The sequence below is a fragment of the Nicotiana tomentosiformis genome, chromosome 12 (assembly GCF_000390325.3).
Source record: "Nicotiana tomentosiformis chromosome 12, ASM39032v3, whole genome shotgun sequence".
Taxonomy (NCBI): Eukaryota; Viridiplantae; Streptophyta; class Magnoliopsida; order Solanales; family Solanaceae; genus Nicotiana; species Nicotiana tomentosiformis.
Genome location: NC_090823.1, coordinates 74853153 through 74876547, shown reverse-complemented (window position 1 = coordinate 74876547; position 23395 = coordinate 74853153). Strand labels below are relative to the sequence as shown.

The window sequence follows — 23395 nt, the reverse complement described above, 5'->3', positions numbered from 1 at the left end:
CTAAACAGGTAAAACAATTAGTAAGAAAAGATCAAACAAATTTGAAGTATATATCTCAGATCAATGATGAAGAATATAACAAGATAAAATAATTTAATAAATGCGCAACAGTGATCTACACAATTTAAAAATATAATCTTTCGCAATTTAGCCCGTGTACACACTCGTCACCTCGTGCACACGACTTTCAACACATTTCAATAATCACATCAATACCAATCCTAGGGGAAATTTTCTCCACACAAGGTTAGACAAGTCACTTACCTCGACTTGCTCCAATTTAACCAAGTATTATATTTTTTCCTCGAATTTCTAACTCCGATGGACTCGTATCTAGTCATAATTAATTCGATACAGTCAACAAAAATTATAGTAATTAATTTTATAAGAAAATATTATATTTTCATTAAAATCCGAAATTAGCTCAAAATTTACCCGTGGGGCCCACATTTCGGAATCCGGAAAAACTTACAAAATCCGACAACCCATTCAATTACGAGTCCACCCATACCAATTTTACCAAAATTCGATAACAACTCGACCTCCAAATCTTAAATTTTCGTTTTTGGAAGATTTTGCAAAAATCTTGATTTCTTCCATTTAAATTCGAAATTAATGATGAATATGATCATTGATTTATGAAATATAATCACATTTGGATATAGGACACTTACCCAAGTTGAAGTCTTGAAGAAATCCTCAAAATCGCCCAAGAACCGTGCTCCAAAACTCCAAAACGAAATGAAGGAAATGACCATTTTTGGTCCTTAAGTTTCTGCCCCAAAAACACTATTCCGGTCGCTAAAAGTCCAATCCCGTCGCTAAAAGTGTCACATCTGGTCGCTAAAGGTGCACACCAGGACTATTTACACCAGTAGTTTTATTTCACTAAAAAGGCTCTAACTCCGTCATACGAACTCGGAATTCGACGATTCTTGTTCCTATGAGTCGCAAATAAAACTATGAACCCATTCGTTCAATCGAAACTCAATTCGGAGCTCATTTGCTCAATGTGATACCAATTTCGCTCGTTAAACAATTAACTCATATTTCGCGCTTAAAACTCAATCACGACTTATTGAAATTACACCAAACTTTCCAGATCACTCCTATAATTCATTATCAAAATGTCAAAAGTCTCAAAATCGAATTTCGATCTCTAGAACTAAAAATGGACTTTTGGATCATTACATGCTTATGTTGAAAACATCAAACTCTTCCTCGACAGCCTGTAGTGTATCAATCATAACTTCTTGTACTCAACTCCAACTGCCAAACGGTTTAAAGTTCTGCAAACTAGATACAAAGTACTACAACTTTCATGTTTTTCTCATCGCCCAACTCTTTATAGATTGGGAGATATAAGCTCCCAAAGTCAGCCCTGTGCAGCAGAAATTTCTGGCGATGCACATTGCTGTAGCCAAAATCTGCAGTACCAGCTTCAGTCAATCGATCATAACATTTTGTATAAATGTCTGAATAATAAATGGTTTATCATTCTGGGAACTAGAATCAAAGGTCTACAACTTTCATGTTTCGATAATGTTCATATTCCTTATAGATTTCGAGATATAAGCTTCCAAAGTCAGCTCTGTGATTGCACTGGTTGCTGTCCAAAAATAGCTTCTGCAGCAGAAATATTCCAGCAGTTCCTTTTTGTCCGAAATCCATTCCGTTAACCTTCCGAAATCCACCCTCGGCCCTCGGGACCTTAACCAAATATACCAACATGTCTCAAAATACAATATGAACTTAGTTGAGGCTTCAAACCATGCCAAACAATGCCAAAATTACGAATCGCGCATCGAATCGAATTATGAGTTTTCAAATCTTCCAACTTCTATATTTTGCGCCGAAACATATCAAATCAATTCCGATTGACCTCAAATTTTGCACACAAGTCATAAATGATATAATGGATTTATGAAAATTTTCAGAATCGGATTTCGACCCCGATATCAAAAAGTCAACCACTCAGACAAACTTCCCAAAAATTCAACTTTTGGCATTTTAAGCCTAATTCCACTACGGACTTCCAAATAAAATTTCGATCACGCTCCTAAGTCCAAAATAACCATACGAAGCTGTTGGAATCATCAAAATTCTATTCCGGGGTCATTTGCACATAATTTGACATCCGGTCACTATTTGAACTTAAACTTTTAATTTTTCATCAAAATTCCATATCTCGGGCTAGGGACCTCAAAATTTGATTCCGGGCATACGCCTAAGTCCTAAATTACGATACAGACCTACCAAAACTGTCAAAATACTGATCCGAGTCTGTTTGCTCAAAATGTTAACCAAAGTCAACTCAGTAGAGTTTTAAAGCTCTAATTAACATTTTAATTCATTTTTCACCTGAAAACTTTCCGAAAAATTTTACGGACTGTGCACGCAAGTCGAGGAATGATAAATAGTGCTTTTCAAGGTCTTAGAATACAAAATTAATTATTAAATTTGAAGATGACATTTTTGGTCATCACATGTGCCTAATGTGGATGGGCTATATGAGTTGATTCTTGAGGAGGCCCACAGTTCGCGGTTCTCCATTCATCCGGGTGCCAAAAAGATGTATCAGGACTTGAGGCACCATTATTGGTGGAAAAGAATGAAAAAGGATATAGTGAGGTTTGTAGCTCGGTGCCTCAGCTATCAGCAGGTGAAGTATGAGCATCAGAGACAGGGCGGATTGCTCCAGAAGTTAGAGATTCCATAGTGGAAATGGGAGCGGATCACCATGGATTTTATAGTTGGCATCCCACGGACTTCGAGAAAGTTCGATGCTATTTGGGTGATTGTGGATCGGTTAACCAAGTCCGCACACTTCATTCCTGTTGGGACTACTTATTCTTCGGAGCAGTTGGCTGCGATTTACATCCGAGAGATTGTCCGCCTCCATGGCGTGCCAGTGTCCATCATTTCAGATCGAGGCACACAGGTTTGGAGAGACGTGTCGCAAGAGTTGGGTACCCAGGTTGAGTTGACATTTCACCCTCAGAAGGACGGACAGTCCGAGCGCACTATTCAGATATTGGAAGACATACTACGCACTTGTGTCATTGATTTTGGGGGTTCATGGGATCCGTTTCTGCCGCTCGTGGAGTTTGCCTACAACAACAGCTACCAGTCGAGTCTTCAGATGGCTTCATATGAGGCTTTGTATGAGAGACGGTGTAGATCTCCTATGGGTTGGTTTGAGCTGGGTGAGACTAGGCTATTGGGTACTGACTTGGTTCAGGATGCTTTGGACAAGGTTAAATTGATTCAGGATCGGCTTCGCACGACGTAGTTTAGACAGAAGAGTTATGCCACCCTGACATGGTTAAACACTTTGAGATGATGATATGCCACCCTGACATGGATTTATTATCAAACCCTACTGCATATATGTTCAACCATATTTTCCAACAAATCATAGACGGTATACATTGGAGTAACACTGAGTGAACTCCATTTCTTTCTTTAGCTAACCACCAATTCATGATGGTTTGTCTTATATGACCAGTGCTAAATCAAACCCAAAAAAAATAATTACATATGAAGAACCAAACTTGTCTAGCAATTTGGCTATCTCTGAATATATGGGACATTATTTCCTCATGTGTCTAGTACAACAACTACAAACAGAAGGGATTAGAACCCCAATTTTCTTAATTACATCATATCACGACCCAAAATTCTAACATGTCGTGATGGCGCCTATCATGATACTAGGCATGCCGACCTTTCGAAATAATTCCAACATCTTGCTCACACTACATAGACCTACATGGCTTATTGCAACTGCTAACATATTTGTTGTCGCTCATGTCATTGGAAGTTACCAGGTATCTTTCGCTATTTTTAATTACAGTCAGACCTCTCTATAACATCATCGCAATATAACAACCATTCACCGTAAATGTCAAGTTTTTATTAAACCAATTTTTATGCTATGTTATAATATATTTTCTCTATAACAATACTTCGTTATAACAGCCAAAATAATCTGAAACAAATGAGGCTGTTATAGAGAGGTTTTAATCAAGTAGTATCGGTCTATTGCCACAACTTTGACCTAGGACTGTGGTTCTTTTAAGTCTTTACGTCTTAAACTAACAGTTACTCTACATAATTTTCAAATGGTGTCGATTTTCATATATACTAGCTAGAAAAGTTCGTTGCAAATTAACCCGTGTCAGATACACCCCATACTAAGGGATGTCTCTGCTACTGTCTACAATAATAACAAGTAACTACTCAATACAAATAAAATATGTTAACCTAAAAAAAGAGTACATAACTTGTTTTAATAGACTAAAATAGTTAGTATAATAAAAAATTTACATTGTCAGTGCAAATATATAAATTTAATCCTTTATATGCAATTGAGGAAACCTACTTCAACTGTATAGACTCTTTAAGTCTTTGATGTGCCTCAATTGATAATATATTATGAGAAACTTAGATGTTAGTAATTTACCTAATTAATCTGTTGTATATTACTTAATTTACATTTCAGGTTTATGCAATGCCAGTGTTTGATATGATAGAGACATACGCTGTGAAGTCATTGAAATATAATCCTTCCACTCTTCTACGTGTCTGTGTGCGTACGGTTTTTGTCTGTGTGCGTAAGTTATCTACACCTGATCGATACGGCCAATCTGAGTTTTTAGATGTTACATTATGTGCTATATCCTGCCTGTTTATTGTAAGGCAGAGATGCAGAATTTTAAGATAATTCTTTCAGTTTCAGAAGAGCTTTTATATATGGAAGTTTGCTAAAGTTTGAATTGTAATTTTTGGACAATTGAACTGTTTTTCTAATCAAAGTTCCATCACAGGGATAGAGGAGTTAGGCCAGACTCCAACATGTGTATTCCAAAAATCACAATTACACGAAGGAGGATATAAACCTTGACCTCAATTACAAAGTGTAGATTGGTGGAACCCAATCTAGTTTGTCGTTGATCACAAAGGAATTATTTGAGAGTTGAGGACACCTCCTTACAAGTTGGATAGTTCATATCATACATAACTACATACAATCTAGTCATAAGTACTCTAAGCAATGCACTGTCAAGAGATATCATCATTAACAATAAAATAATTTCTTTTGGGCTCGAATCGAAAATTTGGTAAATCATCCTGTTCTAACTTCATTGAAGCCCTAAATGCGTGAAACAACTTCATTGAAGATAGCACAATTATGTGAGTTTACTCCTAGGTTTGCAAGTTGATCTGCGACCATGTTGCCTTCTCTAAATGCGTGTGTAAACTTGAAATCTCCAGTCGTAGTTACCTCCCAAATTAAATATGCTCAATAGTCGTGATGACACCTAACCCAAATTCCTCTTTAAATTCACAAACCAATTACCAAAAACGAAGATAGATTCATGGAATATAATGAAAACCAAGTGTAGAACACTTACCCCAGTCCTTGTGATGAAAATTGCTTCAAAAGTCGCCACAATCCGAGTCCCACATCTCAAAATATGATAAAAGAACCAAAACCTCGATTTTTATAGCTTCTGCCTAGCGGTTTTCGCATATGCGGTCAAAATGATGCATCTACGACCTCCGCTTCTACGGATAAAATCTCGCCTCTGCGAAGCCCCATGAAAACCGTCCCTTTTGCACTTGCGGACATTTTCCGCTTCTGCGCACGGGCAGGTGCGCCAAACAATTTTTGCTTCTGTGCCACATGCCGCTTCTGCCGTCGGGTCGTTACATCCTCCCCCACTTAAACATACGTTTGTCCTCGAACATGCCAAGAGTCATTCCAAAGTTATCAATCCTCCGTGTAACCTTACCCTGCACATACCCGGGGGTGAACCCACGTCACCCTATTCCATATAGGCCTGACAACCTAACATAACTTAAGATCATTACTTCAACCTAAGCCCGTAAACCACATAATCCAATTTCCAACATCCGAAATTTTCTATAAGTCCCGAATATCGCATCTATACACTGTATTAGTCTGAACCGACTGCATCAAATCATAACCATAACCTAGAACAAAATCACATGATATACCACATAACTCAAATACTAATAACAATTACTTCCGATCACAATTGCTACTCAAAATAACTCATTACCGGTAATAACCTCATTTCAAACAAAACCTCGTTCAAAAACCTTCGTACACTGTCGACGATAAAATAAGCACGCAAAAACTCATAACCACTCATCAGATAAACAATCCATGGAGCTCCCTCTCCTTTGACAAGAACTATAGACAATTTCTAAGCCGATCAGCGATATTAACGTTCAAATATGCTGCAAACAAATCTGATGGCACCCATTCTAGGTCCAATGACCTCACTTTATCAGGCCCAACTATCCTATCGACATGCCACACCAATACTACCTAGAATCACGACCTGTGCAATCCGTGCACAATAAGCAACAACTCAAATGTACCCAAAATGGAAAATGACTCAAACAAGAGAACCATCCCACATCTTCAACAAGTACCACCACAACCGCAATGCTACAAAGACATCTTACATAGTAGTACCAAGATGCACGAATCTAACACAAAGGATCATATCTCAACATGCGTGACCCCATCCAAACACTGGTCTATATGAAATACCTCAAGCCACCATGCTTAAAATCAACAACCACGTGCAATTTGACGCCTAGTAACAAATGAGCATGACCGCAACCACCGAGAAGAAAATAGCACCATACATCATAACCGGACAAAGGCAATAACCAAAGCGTAATCAACCTTTCTGAACCCCAATAACCATTCTGCTCGAATTCTGCTATAAGGCCCAAATAGGACCGCACTATGTGTGCATATAAACAACAAATCCAAACCCCTAGTGGCATAGAAAAGTAACACATAGATCATATCAGAGCACGAATAATCTCCACTCTAACTGAATGGCACATCCCCCAACAATAGCAGTATGTAGTCGACCAACATGACCCGATGTAGAAAACAAATCCTCGTTGGGCCTACTAATGGGCCCCAAATCAACTATGGTCATCCACAAATAGATAAATAATCCTCCGAAAGTCCATAATGACCTAACCATAACATATACTATCATCTGGATAGCTTTGGCCACGTTTTCACAGTCCACAACTACAAATAGATCTGCTTATAAGAACTCCTGGTCTCCGAATCCGTAGAATACACGAATCACCATATCAAATCCACCGCCGAATGTCTAACACATCTCTCATACACGATCATCCCCCGAGGAATACTTCTAAAATTCTTCCGTGCCACATAACAAAATCTGAATATCAACAGCCGATCAACCATGTGAGTACCGCAATACCAATGAAGTATCCGTACGTCAACACTTAGTGCACTTTCTGAAATGTACGCTCTCCTCAGGAAATACCAAGTGGTAATATCATTCATCTAGTCATCTGAAACCGCCCATGTTGTCTAAGAATTCATGCCCTTCCTTTCAAAACTAAACTGTGACCTTGCACACTCAAATTTTAAATCCCCACAACATACCGCATCTATCATGAATATGAAAAGTACGAGAGTCTCATAATCAATTCTGAGTCACAAGCAAACTACATACTCAATTAGCCAGAAACCTTCTATTGGATCTCATCCAGGAGAAAATCACAACATGCAACATGCTCCTCACGCCGGTAGGAAATATCCATCTCAAACCGTGGTAGCAACCAACGAAACTCTTTGAAACCCATTAACACGCAACCAAGCCATCAGAACCGAATCCCTCTAACTCAACCAAGCCATGCAGGTCTCCAAACCCAAGAGTATTGCCACGAAACACCTGTAGAGACTCACCACATCATAAATACCCCAAGGAACCAATTGTATTTATTGCCTTGCTGCTCCAACCTAATATCAAGTTGTACTATTCCTCTGAGTTCCTTCTGAATTACCCTCAAGGTGACACTTCTTATTGCCAGAACACCACGATCCTTAACAAAAACTCACCCCGCGAGATCCTAAAATAAAACAACACCATCCTAAGGCCCATAAGCCATTGTATTCCCTCTTAAGCACCCCAAAAGTGCCACAACCGAGACACGCACTCTAAAGAGACCTTCTGTAAATCCAAAACTATTTCCTTCACCTTACTGATGCTGAAATGTAGAATCCATAATAATATATAAATGCCACAAGCCTCGACACCATCCAAATTAAATCTCACATTCTAGCCATATACAAATCTGCAAAATTCTCAATTGCCACATATAAATCTTGAACCCATTAGAACCTTCTCGAGAGTCATCCACTCTGCTCAAATCTCAATTGCACCGGCCAAACGGGTCGAACGACATGTGCCCCATTAGAACAACAACGCCCAAAGAAGTAATCTACACCTTTAAGAAACCGAGAAATTTCCTACTGCATGCGCACTACATCTTACACGAATAACGACTCAATCATTCCATGATTTCCATATACCCATAAGGTGTAACATAACCCGTATCCAGAAATTCCTTTACTCGAGTCATCCTTCATCTCAACCTCTGCAAGTCATAACCGATCCACAAGTATGCTTCAGACCAAAACCAATACTGCACGTAACCATGCAATCAAATCGTTGATAGCAAACTCCCCCACTTAACTCAATGCCATAAAATAGAACATCTAATAACTCACCAAACCCATACTCTATTACTGCCATAATACCGCAGGAAGATTCAACTAAATCCTAAAAAGCTCACATAACACAAACCATATAGTACCTCAAATAATCCACTAAGCTCACATACATCCACATGACGATCATGTCAACTTTCTCAACCAAATTCAAATTCAAATCTTAACACATATACCCCGTTGGTAGAAAGAAAACTCTCCACACAACATTATAAGGATCACACCTCCGTAGATTACTCCGCAGGAGATAACCCACCTACTTAGCCTAAAATTGACATCTATACCCTTTCGCAGCAGTCACAATCAAACCATCTGAACACATTCCGCAATCACATCATGCTCATCATATAGCCATCCGGCCACTCATCGAGTCACAAATTCCACTCATAGGGACGCTATCGATCACATAAGTTCCCAAAAGACCGTGCCCACACAGCCGAAATCTACATGCTCGAGCTACAGTCAAAACTCAGCCTCAAGTCCTCCAGATTGGCCCATCATCAGCACCCAGAAATGACAACTTGCACCTCATCCATGGAATCACCAGCCGATACCGAGCGCTTACATGCACACACGGATGCGTGGAGGGAATTCAAAGAGTTATGTTTCAAACTTAATCAATTCCGCACGATAAGGAAAGAAAGATAGAAAATTATCCTAAATTCCCTGTAGCCTCTCGAATATAGGTATGGATGTCATCATACCGATCCGCAAGACTTTACTAGACACTTTCTCATGACTTGTAGAACCTATGAACCTAGAGCTCTGATACCTCCTTGTCACGACCCAAAATTCAACTAGTCGTGATGACACCTAACCCAACTAGTCCATGAAATTTTATAAGACAATTAAGTGAAAGAAAATATCTGAATCTTATACATTCCCTAAGGATTGGTAGTATAAATCATGAGCTTCTAAGATTAGAATTTACCAAGCTGCTATGAAATAAATACATCATCTGTTTGAAATGTACATAAACAGTTTTTTATAAATATATGGCTATCATGAACAAGAAGCAGCTACAATCGTAACGCATGTACGTCTTTAAATCCTGCTCCCATCGATCACAGCAACATCAACATCCAATATCTGCACGCAAGGTGCAGAAGTGTAGTATGAGTACAATCGACCCCATGTACTCAATAAGTAACAAACCTAACTTTAGGTTGAAAGTAGTGACGAGCTGGAACACATGTCAAAGTCCAACACCAATAGCCAATAACATCTCATAACAATATAATAAAAGTGGTACAAAAAATAACTCAGAAATATAATGTTCATCTCGTTCACGGTTTCAGAAAATAGACATGCTTTTCAAGTATAACAATGAAAACCCAAATCTTTTACCGAAAGTACCAAAATATGAGAAGGTTTGTAAAATCATGATTTTCCTTCCAAAACATTTCAACAGGTAAATGTTTCATTCTCAAAAGGCATGAGGAAAAGTACATTTATATGCCTAGATGCCAATGTGTATGAGAATTCATGCATGACGTGATACCGTATAACATGAGGAAAAATGCATCTATATGCTTGTATGTCAAATGCGCATGTCGAATGTAGTACAACAGAGTGAACAACCATATGCATACTCTCAGAGTATCAATCCACTTAGTTCTCCCAATCACTCAGCACTCTCACTCGCACTCAATAGGTATATGCGCTCACTTTGGATGTGCAGACTCCGGAAGGGCTCCTTCAGCCCAAGCTCTATAATCCGCATGGACAACTCACGTGCTATAGCATCAATATCGGGATCCGCACAGACAACTCACGTGCTGCACGGACAACTCACGTGCTATAGTATCAATATCTGGATCCGCACGGACAACTCACGTGCTATAGTATCAATAACCTCACAATCAGGCCCTCGGCCTCACTCAGTCATCAATCTCTCCAGTCTCTCGGGCTCACTATGTCATGAAACTAGCCCAAAATGATGATGTGATGTATCAACAATTAACAACAGGGACTGAGATATGATATGCAATGAATGTATATGACTAAGTACGAAATTATAATTTAAAAATATAATTCGACATCAAAAATGACCTCAGTGAGTCCCAATAATACCAGCATTTGCCTAAGCATGATTTCTAACATGAGTCACAACTCAGTTTCTCTAACACATGACAAATACTTGGAAAAATACAAGTTAATTGACTACACAACTCTACGGAATCGACTGAGTCTCAATTTCTATGGAGCGCGCCCACACGTCCGTCACCTAGCAAGAAGAAAAAGGACAGTACACAATGTTATGACTTCTGAGAGAGTGATACATTAAGCAAGAAGACAGTACACTAGGATACATTCATACTGCTATTCCTGAAGGTGCTTGAGGTTCACGGTTGGGGGGGGGGGGGGGGGGATTTGGATGAGATAGAGAAATTGGGAAGGGGGAAATGAACAATGTTATGACTTCTGAGAGAGGGATATCGCAGGGAGTAGGGTTTTTTCTGGGGAGATTTTCAGAGGGAAATTTTGGGGGGAAGTTTTGCAAAACAATTTCTCTTTTGAAATTAGTAAGTAAGTAGTAGTTTTCTTTTTTACCAAGGAAGGAAAAATAGTAATTTGTTTACATTTATTATAAATGTCACTAACTAAATGTCATTTTTGTTATTTTTAATTAAATGCCAGTATTTTTGTAATATTTTCTAATAAATGTCGATAAATTATCTTTTTTCCGACATTTATTATAAAGTCATTAATTAAATATCGTGGTAGCTCATATTTGTTGTAGTGTACCCACTCCAAAAGAACAAAACATTTACACCAAATTGCCATCTTACACAACTAAAAATTTAAATAACAGAAAAAATCACCTAAGTATTTCTTGCCAAACATATATATCAAAATCAGATAGAATTCCATACATGCATGTAGCAAATCTAGGCAATAAATTATGCACAAAAAAAAATTGAATCAAATATGGACAAACTTTCAGAAAAAATTAGAAGTGAAACCAGAACACGGTGCAAGAGAAAGAACTAAGAGAGAAAAGTTACCATACTAGAAGATTATAGCAAGCAGAAGGTAAAAGCAAAAAAGGACAAAGTTCATGAAAGAATTCTGAACATTGAAAGCGGAGAAAACTCCAACATAGAGATCCAGAGAAGCCCACAATAATTGAAAAACTTACCAAAACAAAAGGATTATATCTTGAATTCTTGAAATAGCGAAGCAAGTAGAAAATCACAAAGAGGAATTGACGAGAGAGAATTGGAGTGGAGAAATGGATAATTGGAGAGTTTGTATCTGAAATAGTAAAGTACACGTGGTTTTGGTAAAGTAAAGGTGCGGTACACATGTCAATTCGCTAATAAGACATGCTCAAATAAAAGTATAATACACAATGCATTTTGTACAATTCAGGATTGATGTGTTGTACAGCCTTAGCCGCTTATATATAGTAGTAATAGTAAAGTAATAATCAGACCACATATACAAATATACATCATGTTATCTAGTTAGACGCAAGCAGGCTCTAATACCAACTGATGAAAAACAAGTATGAACAGCGGAAGCAAATAGCCAAGATCACTTGCATATAATATAGACAACACATAATCACTGATTTTACTCAAACATATCTCTTGAAGCGTGACCGCTATCGCGAAAAGAGCCTTCAAGTCATCTTCTAATTCCACAGTCTTTTATTGTGTGACCCGAATAATGTCCGGAATTAGCAAAATTCGTGTGGGCGAATTTCTCATGTAGTAAAAATATTTCCTCCTTATGGAATAAGACCCCTCAATATAGCCACAGGTTTTAGGGTTTAAAACATTTTCCTAAACCTGTTGGGTCTTCCTTTTCCACCAAAAAATAAGATTTTTTTTAATTCCTAATTATTCAGGCACAACAGGGACCACAATATCTAATTAACGAGACTTCTTATTATGGACTTAATTCAAAATATCCGAATTAATACTGCCATAATAAATTACGAATTATTCTACTAAAAATTCGTAACTGCACTTCTCAGTTCAATTTTGAAATTCTTTCATTAAACCTTATTTAGCTCCCCGTGTTAAGATTCAGATACTAATCAAATAAATTAAATTACTGACAATTTAATTCATTGATTATTTCCTTTAGACTTTTGCTTAACTTATATCATGTGACGGATACAAAATACACTTGCAGGGTTTACACATGAAAACTTATAAGCTTTCATAAAGGTGTATCATCTATCTCTAGACCAAGATATGGATTCCTTCAACTAACTAGTATTTCGCCAATGTATATCATCATTGTCCAATTTACCAGGTATATTGACCCACAAAAATATCTCGCCTTTTAATAAATCAAAACAATAAATAATATACACAACCAATAACAATTATATCAAGATTAAGAGTATAAGTACGTTTAGTGGCTAGAGAAGTTATTTTATTAAGTCAGTATAAAATACTTATCCCTACTTGGTCCGTTCAATACATACAAATTGTACTAGCACAAGAAGTCAGAATTAAATTATTCCCATAATCAAGATATCTTTGACAAGTACCGAACGCAATTCTCGGGATGATAGTTTTATGGCCCATCTCTATGGGATGATGGATTTGCAGCTAAGGATAGGAGGTCAGCCAACCACATCTGAGGAGAGGACCTTATTGGAGCAGCGGTACCCGCTCAACGCTCATGGCCAGCAGCTGGTTGGGATAGGTGATGGCTACAGACTCCCCGATGAGCCTTAGGTCGAGCCGAAGCAGTCAGATGATGAGGACGATGATGATGAGGAGGAGGAAGCACATGATGAAGAGTAGAGAGCCTCAGAGGATGAAGACGCAATTTGATCAGGGAGTTTCCTTGCACCCTACTCATTTTTCTTGTTTTGTCAATTTGTGTATGCACTGAGGACAATGCATGATCTAAGTGTGGGGTTGGGACTTGTAGAAATTACTTCTAGTTATTTGTTTTGTTGTTTTAGTAAGTGTCGTTTTCATTAGATACTTGTTTTAGTTATTTGTTTTAAGAATTTGGTTTAGTGATTTGTTTTTGTTATTTGTTTAGTTATTAAAAAAACATAACTGGACTCTTCCCGACGATGGATCTCCTAGATAGTTTTTCTGAGAGAAGTAAGTCTAGAGAAAAAAAGAAAAAGATTTTTTTTAGGTAATATAGTAATTCCCCCTTGGTTTTTCTTTGGGCCGCGGTTCTTTTCCAAGAGCTTTTAGTTGAACCGGGTGTAGTTAGTTTTAATTTTTAGGAGTAGGAACCACGAAAGCTATGCATTTAATTGTAGTAATATCTCTTAGCTTTGTTATGCCTTGAGAATAGTTAGGACTATAGTCATGACTCTTAGGCTCGATTTTTGACTCTAGCATAAATACCATAAATCGTAGATTCCTAATTTTGCTTAACTGCTTTGACTGGAGTGTCGCGATGAAAACAATCCTGAGTGAGTTATGTGCCATGTGTGTGAGAGTTTTGTATGTATTCTGTGCATTGCATTTGATGTCTAGAACTTGCCCTGTGTGTGTGCAAAGTGAAATAGTAGTCTTGTTCATTCTGAGAAGTGATATAGGCATTTCTTTGTTAAGCCAGATATATATAGTTTACCCACCTAAAAGTTATGTAACGTAGTTAACCCCTTTGAGCATGTAATCCTGTTTCTTTGGCAACCACACTACAAGCCTTACCCAATTGTTTGAATTAACCATCTATTTGAACCGTTTCACCTCTAATGAGTACTTGAATTATTATGAACTTTGTAAAAGTAAAAGAGTGGGATGGTTGGTTTGGCTTTTGAGTGGAACTAATGAAATAAGGAGAAAGGTGCATTGTTTTAAAAAATTAAGAGCCGCTTGAATTGAAAAAAAGAAAAAAAAAGAAAAAGAAAAAAAAAGACAAAAATAGTTGTATTGCTATGAAAAAGAATATTCTTAGATAAGTGGTGACTCTTAATGTAATTGTGCTTAAAGAAGTATGGGGTAATATATATTGATGTGAATGTGGAGTTTTGGTTTGACATAAGTATGGGCTGGAATGTTAAAGTATATGTATTAAAGTGCTTAGGGAGGTGTAGTCACTCACATATCCAAATATATCCTACCCGACCCGCGGCGTACATTACAACCAATCAAAGTCCTATTTGATCTTAGACTAAATAAGCTCGATTAATAGAGTATTACACTACGGGCAAGCCTATGGTGCATCATTTGTGGAATATGAATGTTATTTCTGAGAGCGAGTAAATTTTTTCCTATCTTGAGTTCATACGTTCTTAAAATTCATCGTGTGTGGAACTGAGCTCTTTGTTGGGTGAGGGCACGTGATTCATAAAGGAAAGGTAATGTCATTGACCTCCATGTTAGACTAAGTAAGTAATTTGTGAATAAGTCATGGTATGTGAGTCAAATCTTGATGCGAGAATATTACACCGTAGTGCTTAGACTATTTTAAATATTCTTAGTGCAAGGAGTTAAGGGAATTGCTTAGTGAGGTTGTGTCTATAAGTTGGTCTGATTGCTCGAGGACGAGCAATGTTTAAGTGTGGGGTATTGATGTGTGGCTATAATTCATGGTTTAGCACACTATTCGCCTTGCATTTTATATTCTTTAATGATAAATTACACTTTATTTACTCGTAATGAATGCCATTTTATGTGTGTAAGTGAATTGGAAATGAAAGTAGAGAAAAAGGATACTTAAAAGTCGAAAGCGTGCTCGGGAGGAGTTGAAAAGGAGAATCCGACGAAGCCAGGTACACTAAGCGTTATACTTGGCAAAGCCAGGCCCAGTGCAGGCCTTATACCTGGCGACACCAGGCTAAGGCCAGGTGATAGACCTGGCGAGGTGAGGCAGGAGCGAGATAGACCAGGCTTTATACCTGGCGACGCCAGGCTTGGGGCGAGGTCCACCAGGCGTTAGGCCTCGTGAGGCCATGTCTGGGCACGCACAGTCCAAGTTTTGAAGATTTATTTCTCTCCGGGTTTGACTAGGACTTTGCCTGCACGTTTAGGTCTTTTTCTACACATATAAATAGACCTAAAAATGCCATTTTGGGGGGACTTTTGCAACCGGAGGCATGAATAGCTTGTGGAATCACCTGGTGGGAGTTAGAATCATCGATTTCTATATCCTTTCATCTTTACTTTGTACTTTAATTATGCAAAAATATTTGTGATATTGTTACTATGAGTATGAGTAGCTAAAATTCCTAATCTAGAATTTTGATGGAACCTATTGAAGGATAATTTTCTTGTTACGTTAATATAAATTTGCTGTAGTATTTTTTCTATTTGTTCAACTATACTATACATGTGGTTGATTAAAGGGCCCTCAATTAGCTGTGCCTATTTAGTATGTATTACTCGGGAGAGAATGCATATTTAGGTAGTTGTTGAATAACATTACTCCTAACGTATATGAGGGATCAATACGAAGGGTTTAAAGGTGGGATTAGAGATAATGAAACCTTGGTGCGATCTGAGTGAGCCGTACTTAATGCCAGCTAGCGTAATTCGGCAGAATATGTCTAGTAAATTGTGGTAATTATTCGGGAGAGAGTTACGACAGTTATAGTGCTCATGATCGATAGAGAAGACTTAGGCAAATTTATAGAAAACGTAGCGGAAAAGATTCCGACAATAGGGAAAATAACAACCTTAGATCTTTCCAATTCTTGTTTACAAAATTCGTAGTTAGTCATTTGTTAGTGCATTTTCATTACGTAACATTTAGTTAATAAACATCTAAATTATTATTCAAATATTTCTGAAGATTGATTGCGTGAATTTATGTGGGTCTAGCAACTGTGGTTGATAGGTTAATTCCCTGTGAGATTCGACTCCGGACTTATTAGCCAGAATATATTTGCGATGACCGCTTGTATTTTTTATAAGGCATAGTTGGGCGTGATCACCTCTTCCATATCAACATTCAAAATCAATTCAGCTATGAACAGACCATGTCCGCTCCACTTTGGGAAAAGATACAACTCATATCAGAAACTTTGATCAAGACATTTTAAAACTCATGTTAACAGAGATGAAATCCAACAAATCGAGATCTAGGGTTTGAGAACAATCTAGAGAGAGAACCTGGAGATAAAGGAGAATCGTGGTTCAACAATGGGGAAGACAATGGCGCTGTGAGAGAGAGATCGTGTAGAGAGAATTAAGATACGATGATTTTGAGAGAGAATAAACTGAAAGAATGAGAGAAAAAAATATTAGACGGCGTATTTAATGACTTCACGGTAGGAAGTGACCATAAGTATATATTTTGTTATAAAAACTAAAAGTTAGCTATAGAAAATAATATTTTAAAGGGTTTTTATTTATAATAAATAGGGTATAAAGCTTTTCTATAAGAGGTAAAATTTCCAAAAAAAAAAATCACTTCTTTTGCGTCTTTACTGAATTTTGTATTTTAATTTTTCAACGTGAAATATCAGTGTGCTTCTTAATTTTTTTTTCCGGTTCACCAGTAGAAAAGAAAAAGGAAAAAAAACAACTAAAGAAATGTAAATCTTCAGAAATCAATGGTGTATAATATTAGTGCATGATAAAAAGTAAAAACACATAAATTCGTTATTTCTTTAAGTAGAATTGGTTTAAATTGTCAATATCATCACCGTTTCTATTGTTCGATCAATTAGCAAAAAAGCCTGTGAGACACTTAAGGAATTATTCTCAATAATTTGCGTATAATGCAGTAGTTTTAACAAAGATATGATGTTATTTATTTATATCCACATATATTTCACACGTAGAGCATTTGGAAAGGACAAGTGCATAAAAAATTCCAAATATTGTTGGATAACAGTTACAGAGTAAGTATAGAAAGTAGTTTATTTTCCTTAAAAACATAAAAACTTTACATATTGCATATATCTAAAAGGATTAGGAAATATTTAGGTCATTACTACTAGATTTAGGTTTTATGGCAATCACCTATATAAATAGGAAAAGGCATATCGAGAAAAAGAAAAGACTTTCTCTTTGTCTATTTTAAAGGACTCGAAATTGATGTTAAATCTCCTTACTCTTTGAGTCACAAACTTTTCATTCTTATTCTATTGCCTAAGCATAGTTAGTTTAATTTAATATGGAAAAGGGAGGAGATAGTGAAGAAAAGAGGAGGGAGAAAGCAATAGATGAATGGCTACCGATAACGTCGGACCGGAATGCAAAGTGGTGGTATTCAACCATGCACAATGTTACTGCCATGGTTGGTGCTGCTGTTCTTAGTCTACCTTATGCCATGTCTGAGATGGGATGGTAACTTTATTTATTTCTCTTTTTCTTTTCTTTATTTAATTTGTTTTTTTTAATTTATATTAGTTGAATTTATTAGTATTCAACCACAAATTAGTTTGGGAATGCATGAGTCGTAGTATTGTATTCTTCCTTTTTCTTTGGGATTTGTTTTTATTTTTCATTATCAAATCTGTTGTATATTACTTAATTTACATTTCAGGTTTATGCAATGCCAGTGTTTGATATGATAGAGGCATACGCTGTGAAGTCATTGAAATATAATCCTTCCACTCTTCTACGTGTTTGTGTGCGTACGGTTTTTGTTGGTAAGTTATTTACATGTTTATTAGAAAATATTTTTGCACAATTAGAAAATAAACTGAAAAAGTTGTTTAATTGCTCTTTTCTATGTATTTTTTATATTCTTGCTATGGTCTTCTGTTATTGTAGCATTTACATTGGTTGTGGGCATGACAATACCATTCTTTGGTGGTTTGATGGGATTCTTTGGAGGTTTTGCTCTGGCACCAACCTCATATTATGTAAGTATATTTCATAGATAACTCATTAAATTTTCACTTCATTAAAGCAGAAACTATGACTATATAATACTCATATGACAAACATATTTAACATTTACTATGTTTTTAATTTCTACCTACAGCTTCCATGCATCATCTGGCTAATTATAAAAAAGCCCAGACGGTTTGGCTTGTCATGGTGTACGAACTGGGTAAGTTTACCAGAACTTGTAAATATAATTATGAAATTTACTTACACTCGGTGTTTACATCAAACTAATCAATAAAACTTAACGATTAAAAATTAAAATGAGAGTGCATATAACTTCACCATAGTTAAGTTAAAAATGTATTTATGAAAAACAAATATCTTACGTACATATTTATTGATTTGATATAAATAGCGATGTCTATACAAATTATTTAGGGAAAAACTTTTTATACACTCGATGATATGCATCAAAGCAATAAGTACATAACAAGTGTCTTTTGCATAAGATATAGCATCTTATCATTGTTAATAAATATAGATTCTCACATCAATATATAAATTAATTGTGATAAATTAATATAATTTTGTACATGCAACGTTTCGTGCAAGCTTTTTCCCTACTTACCCCTATCTCTTATTTTCTTTTTCTCATTATGTTGCATCTTTGCATTATAGTGGGTGTACTTTTGACTCTAACATCTCCCATCTGCCAAGACTTATCGCTTCTACACCTGATCGATACGACCAATTTGAGTTTTTAGATGTTAAATTATGTGCTATATCCTACCTGTTTATTGTAAGGCATAGATGCAGAATTTTAGGATAATTCTTTCAGTTTCAGAAGAGCTTTTATATATGGAAGTTTGCTAAATTTTGAATTATAATTTTTGGACAATTGAACTGTTTTTCTAATCAAAGTTCCATCATAGGGATAGAGGAGTTAGGCAAGACTCCAACATGCGTATTCCAAAAATCACAATTACACGAAGGAGGATATAAACCTTGACCTCAATTACAAAGTGTAGATTAGTGGAACCCAATCTAGTTTGTCGTTGATCACAAAGGAATTCTTTGAGAGTTAAGGAAACCTTTTTACAAGTTGGATAGTTCATATCATACATTACTACATACAATCTAGTCATAAACACTCTAAGCAATGCACTGTCAAGAGATATCATCATTAACAACAAAATGATTTCTTTTGGGCTCGAATCGAAAATTTGGTAAACCATCCTGTTCTAAATTCATTGAAGCCCTAACATTTCTATGCAGTGAAACAATTTCATTGAAGATAGCACAATTATGTGAGTTTACTCCTAGGTTAGCAAGTTGATCTGCGACCATGTTGCCTTCTCTAAATGCGTGTGTAAACTTAAAATCTCCAGTCGTAGTTACCTCCCAAATTAAATATGCTCAATAATATGTTTGATTTGCCAAGAAGGTACCATCTTTCTATTAATCATGTTGACAGTAAACATTGAATCAGATTCCACATGAACTTTCAAAAAATCATAATTACTACATAAACTTAATACCATGCAATAGTGCCTTAGCTTCTATTAAACTGGCCATAGAATTCTGCCAAAGCCTTCATCATGTTGCCGTGATGATCACTTATGATATCCCCTCCTCCTGCTGAACCAAGATTAACTTTGTTGCATCCATCAACATTCAATTTTACCCAACCCCTATCGGGTTTGTTCCATTTAATAGCCTGTGAGTGAATAGAAAATTGTAACTTCTCCACATACTTACACTTGTCTATCCAGAGTTGTGAAAGTTTTAGAGTGGGAAACTGACAATTAAGGATTAATGTTAAGCACTTTGAGATGATGATATGCCACCCTGACATGGATTTATTATCAAACCTTGTTGCATATATGTTCAACCATATTTTCCAACAAATCATAGACGGTATACATTGGAGTAACACTGGGTGAACTCCATTTCTTTCTTTAACTAACCACCAATTCATGATGGTTTGTCTTAGATGACCAGTGCTAAATCAAACCCCAAAAAACAATTACGTTTGAAGAACCAAACCTGTCTAGCAATTTGGCTATCTCTGAATATATGGGACATTGTTTCCTCCTGTGTCTAGTACAACAACTACAAACAGAAGGGATTAGAATCCCAATTTTCTTAATTGCATCATATCACGACCCAAAATTCTAACCTGTCATGATGGCGCCTATCGTGGTACTAGGCAAGCCGTTCTTTCGAAATAATTCCAACACCTTTAACAGAAATGAATTAAAGCAGTTTAAATAATAAAAGTTTTAATAAAACAGGGATAGAAACCCAAAACACAATGCGGAAGTTCCCAACTATCGGGGTATCACAGAGTACATGAGCATATATACATCACAAGTCTAGAATATACTGTCTATGAAAGTCTGAAATTAAATACAATAAACGGAAAGATAGGAATGGAGTGACAAGGTCTGCGAAACGCCGGGCAGCTACCTTGGAATCTCCAAAAGATCAACCGTGTGATAGAATCAACACCCACCGTGTCCGAAAATACCTGGATCTGCACACGAAGTGCAGGATGTAGCGTGAGTACAACCAACTCAGTAAGTAACAATACTAAATAAAGAACTGAAAGTAGTGACGAGCTTCACAGTTACAGTCCAATTACAGTAATTTCAACATAGGGAGGTAGGCATGATTTCAAGTTTGACAATTAAGACCAAAACAGTAAATTCATGTCAAGTTCAACTAAAACAGAAGATAATATCTCTAAGAAATTTCAAGACAGTGATATATGACAGGTGAAGTGCAAAAATAATAAAGTCAATGCATCCTCTCAAAGCAACAGTCACTCAGTCCTCCCATTCACTCCAACCTCACATTTACTCTTTCCTCACAGTCACTCATTTCTCTCAATCACTCAACACCCGGCACTCGGCACTCAGTAGGTAGATGCGCTCACTGGGGATGTGTACAGACTCCGGAGGGGCCCCTTCTGCCCAAGCGCTATAACAAGTCAATCATGGCATACCTCAGTGAAACATGTTTCAGCGTGCAACCCAATCCCATAAACATCCTCATAATCAGGCCCTCGGCCTCACTCAGTCATCTTCCTCTCCAGTCTCTCAGGCTCTCAAAAATCACGATAAGCAGCCCAAACAGCAATAATATGTTGCATCAATGATGAACAATAGACACTGAGATGTAATATACGAGTATAATTGTGACTGAGTACAAAACAACAATTTAGCAGATAATTCAATATGTACACGACCTCTATGGGTCCCTACAGTGCCAACACATAGTCTAAACATGATTGCTAACATGATTTGTGGTTCAATTTCTCTAATATATGGAGAATGTACAGACAACAACAGATTACTCAATTACACAGTTCCATGAAATTTGACCAAGTCATAATTCTTACGGTGCACACCGACACGCCCGTCACCTAGCATGTGTGTCACCTCAAAACCAAATACATGACACATAATACGGGGTTTCGTACCCTCAGAACCAAATTTAGAACTGTTACTTACCTCAATCCAAGCAAATCTCTACTCCAACACACTCTTGCCTCGCGAAATGGCCTCTGAATGCCTCGAATCTTGCTTCGCGAACCCTTGTTTTAATAATCTGCCCAGCACTTCCGCTTCTGCGGCGTCGTAGAAGTGACATCACACATGTATCTGCGGCTTATTCTGCTCCTGTGGTCCCTCACTCCGCTTCTGTGTACTCGCTTCTGCGAGAACCCAAGCCGCCTCTGCCGACCAAGCCCATCTGCCCAGTTTTGCTTTTGCGATTCCCCTGCCGCATCTGCGGTCACGCAGATGCGGAACTCACTATCGCACCTGCGCGCCTTCCGCTTTTGCGCACCTCTCACCGCACATGCGGCCACGCAGGTGCTGAAAACTCTTCGCACATGCGACCCCTTACACACTCCCCTCCAACTCGCACCTGCGCAAGCCATCCCGCACCTGCGATCAAAGCTCCACAGGTGCGGTTACACCAGTAGAGGTCTAACTTCAGCAATCACTCAACTTCAACTTTTGATCCGTTAACCATCTGAAATCAACCCGAGGCCCCCGGGACCTCAACTAAATATACCAACAAGTCCTAAAACCTCATACAAACTTAGTTGAGCCCTCAAATCACATCAAACAACTTGAAAAACACGAATCGCACCCCAATTCAAGCCTATTGAAGCTAAGAAAATTCAACTTCTACAAACGAAGACGAAACTTATCAAAACAGGTCTGATTGACCCCAAAGTTTTCACACAAGTCACAAATGACATTACGGACCTACTCCAACTTCCAAAATTGGAATTCGACCCAAACAAAGGTACAATCAAGAACAAGTATTATTTGTCGTGCATTGATGATCTATTTGACCAGATTCAAGGAGCGAGGGTGTTCTCTAAGATTGACTTGAGGTCTGGGTATCACCAGTTGAAGATTCAGGACTTGGATATTCTAAAGACAACATTCAGGACTCGTTATGGTCATTATGAGTTCCCCATGATGTCTTTTGGGCTGACCAACGCCCCGGTAACATTCATGCATCTGCTGAATAGTGTATTTCAGCCTTATCTCGACTCGTTTGTCATAGTGTTCATTGATGATATCTTGGTGTACTATCGTAGCCAGGAGGAACATGCCCAGCATTTGAGGATTGTGTTGCAACGGTTGAGGGAGGAGAACCTTTATGCTAAGTTCTCCAAATATGAGTTTAGGCTTAGTTCGGTGGCGTTCTTGGGGCACGTGGTGTCCAGTGAGGGTATTCAGGTGGATCCGAAGAAGATAGAGGCGGTTTAGAGTTGGCCCAGACCATTCTCAGCTATAGAGATTCGGAGCTTTCTCAGCTTGGTCGGTTATTATCGTTGTTGCATGGAGGGTTTCTCGTCTATCGCATTGCCTTTGACCAAATTGACCCAAAAGGGTGCTGTTTTCAGGTGGACGGATGAGTGTGAGGAGAGCTTTCAGAAGCTAAAGACCGCCTTGACTACAACTCCAGTTCTAGTTTTACCTTCAGCTTCATGCTCTTATACAGTGTATTGTTATGCTTCTCAGATCGGTATTGTATGTGTTTTGAT

The 23395-nt window shown here is 37.5% G+C and overlaps 1 protein-coding gene and 1 long non-coding RNA gene across 2 annotated transcripts in view; both read left to right on the top strand.

The window, feature by feature from the left end:
- The window catches only part of LOC138903710 (lysine histidine transporter-like 2), an 89189-nt gene that overhangs the window by 47964 nt on the left and 17830 nt on the right, over positions 1 to 23395 (top strand). The gene's annotated exons all lie outside the window — the stretch shown is intronic.
- On the top strand, positions 17412 to 18295 carry LOC138903711 (uncharacterized). Its single transcript, XR_011413067.1, has 3 exons — positions 17412 to 17835; positions 18035 to 18140; positions 18265 to 18295. It is a non-coding gene; the product is annotated as an uncharacterized lncRNA (long non-coding RNA).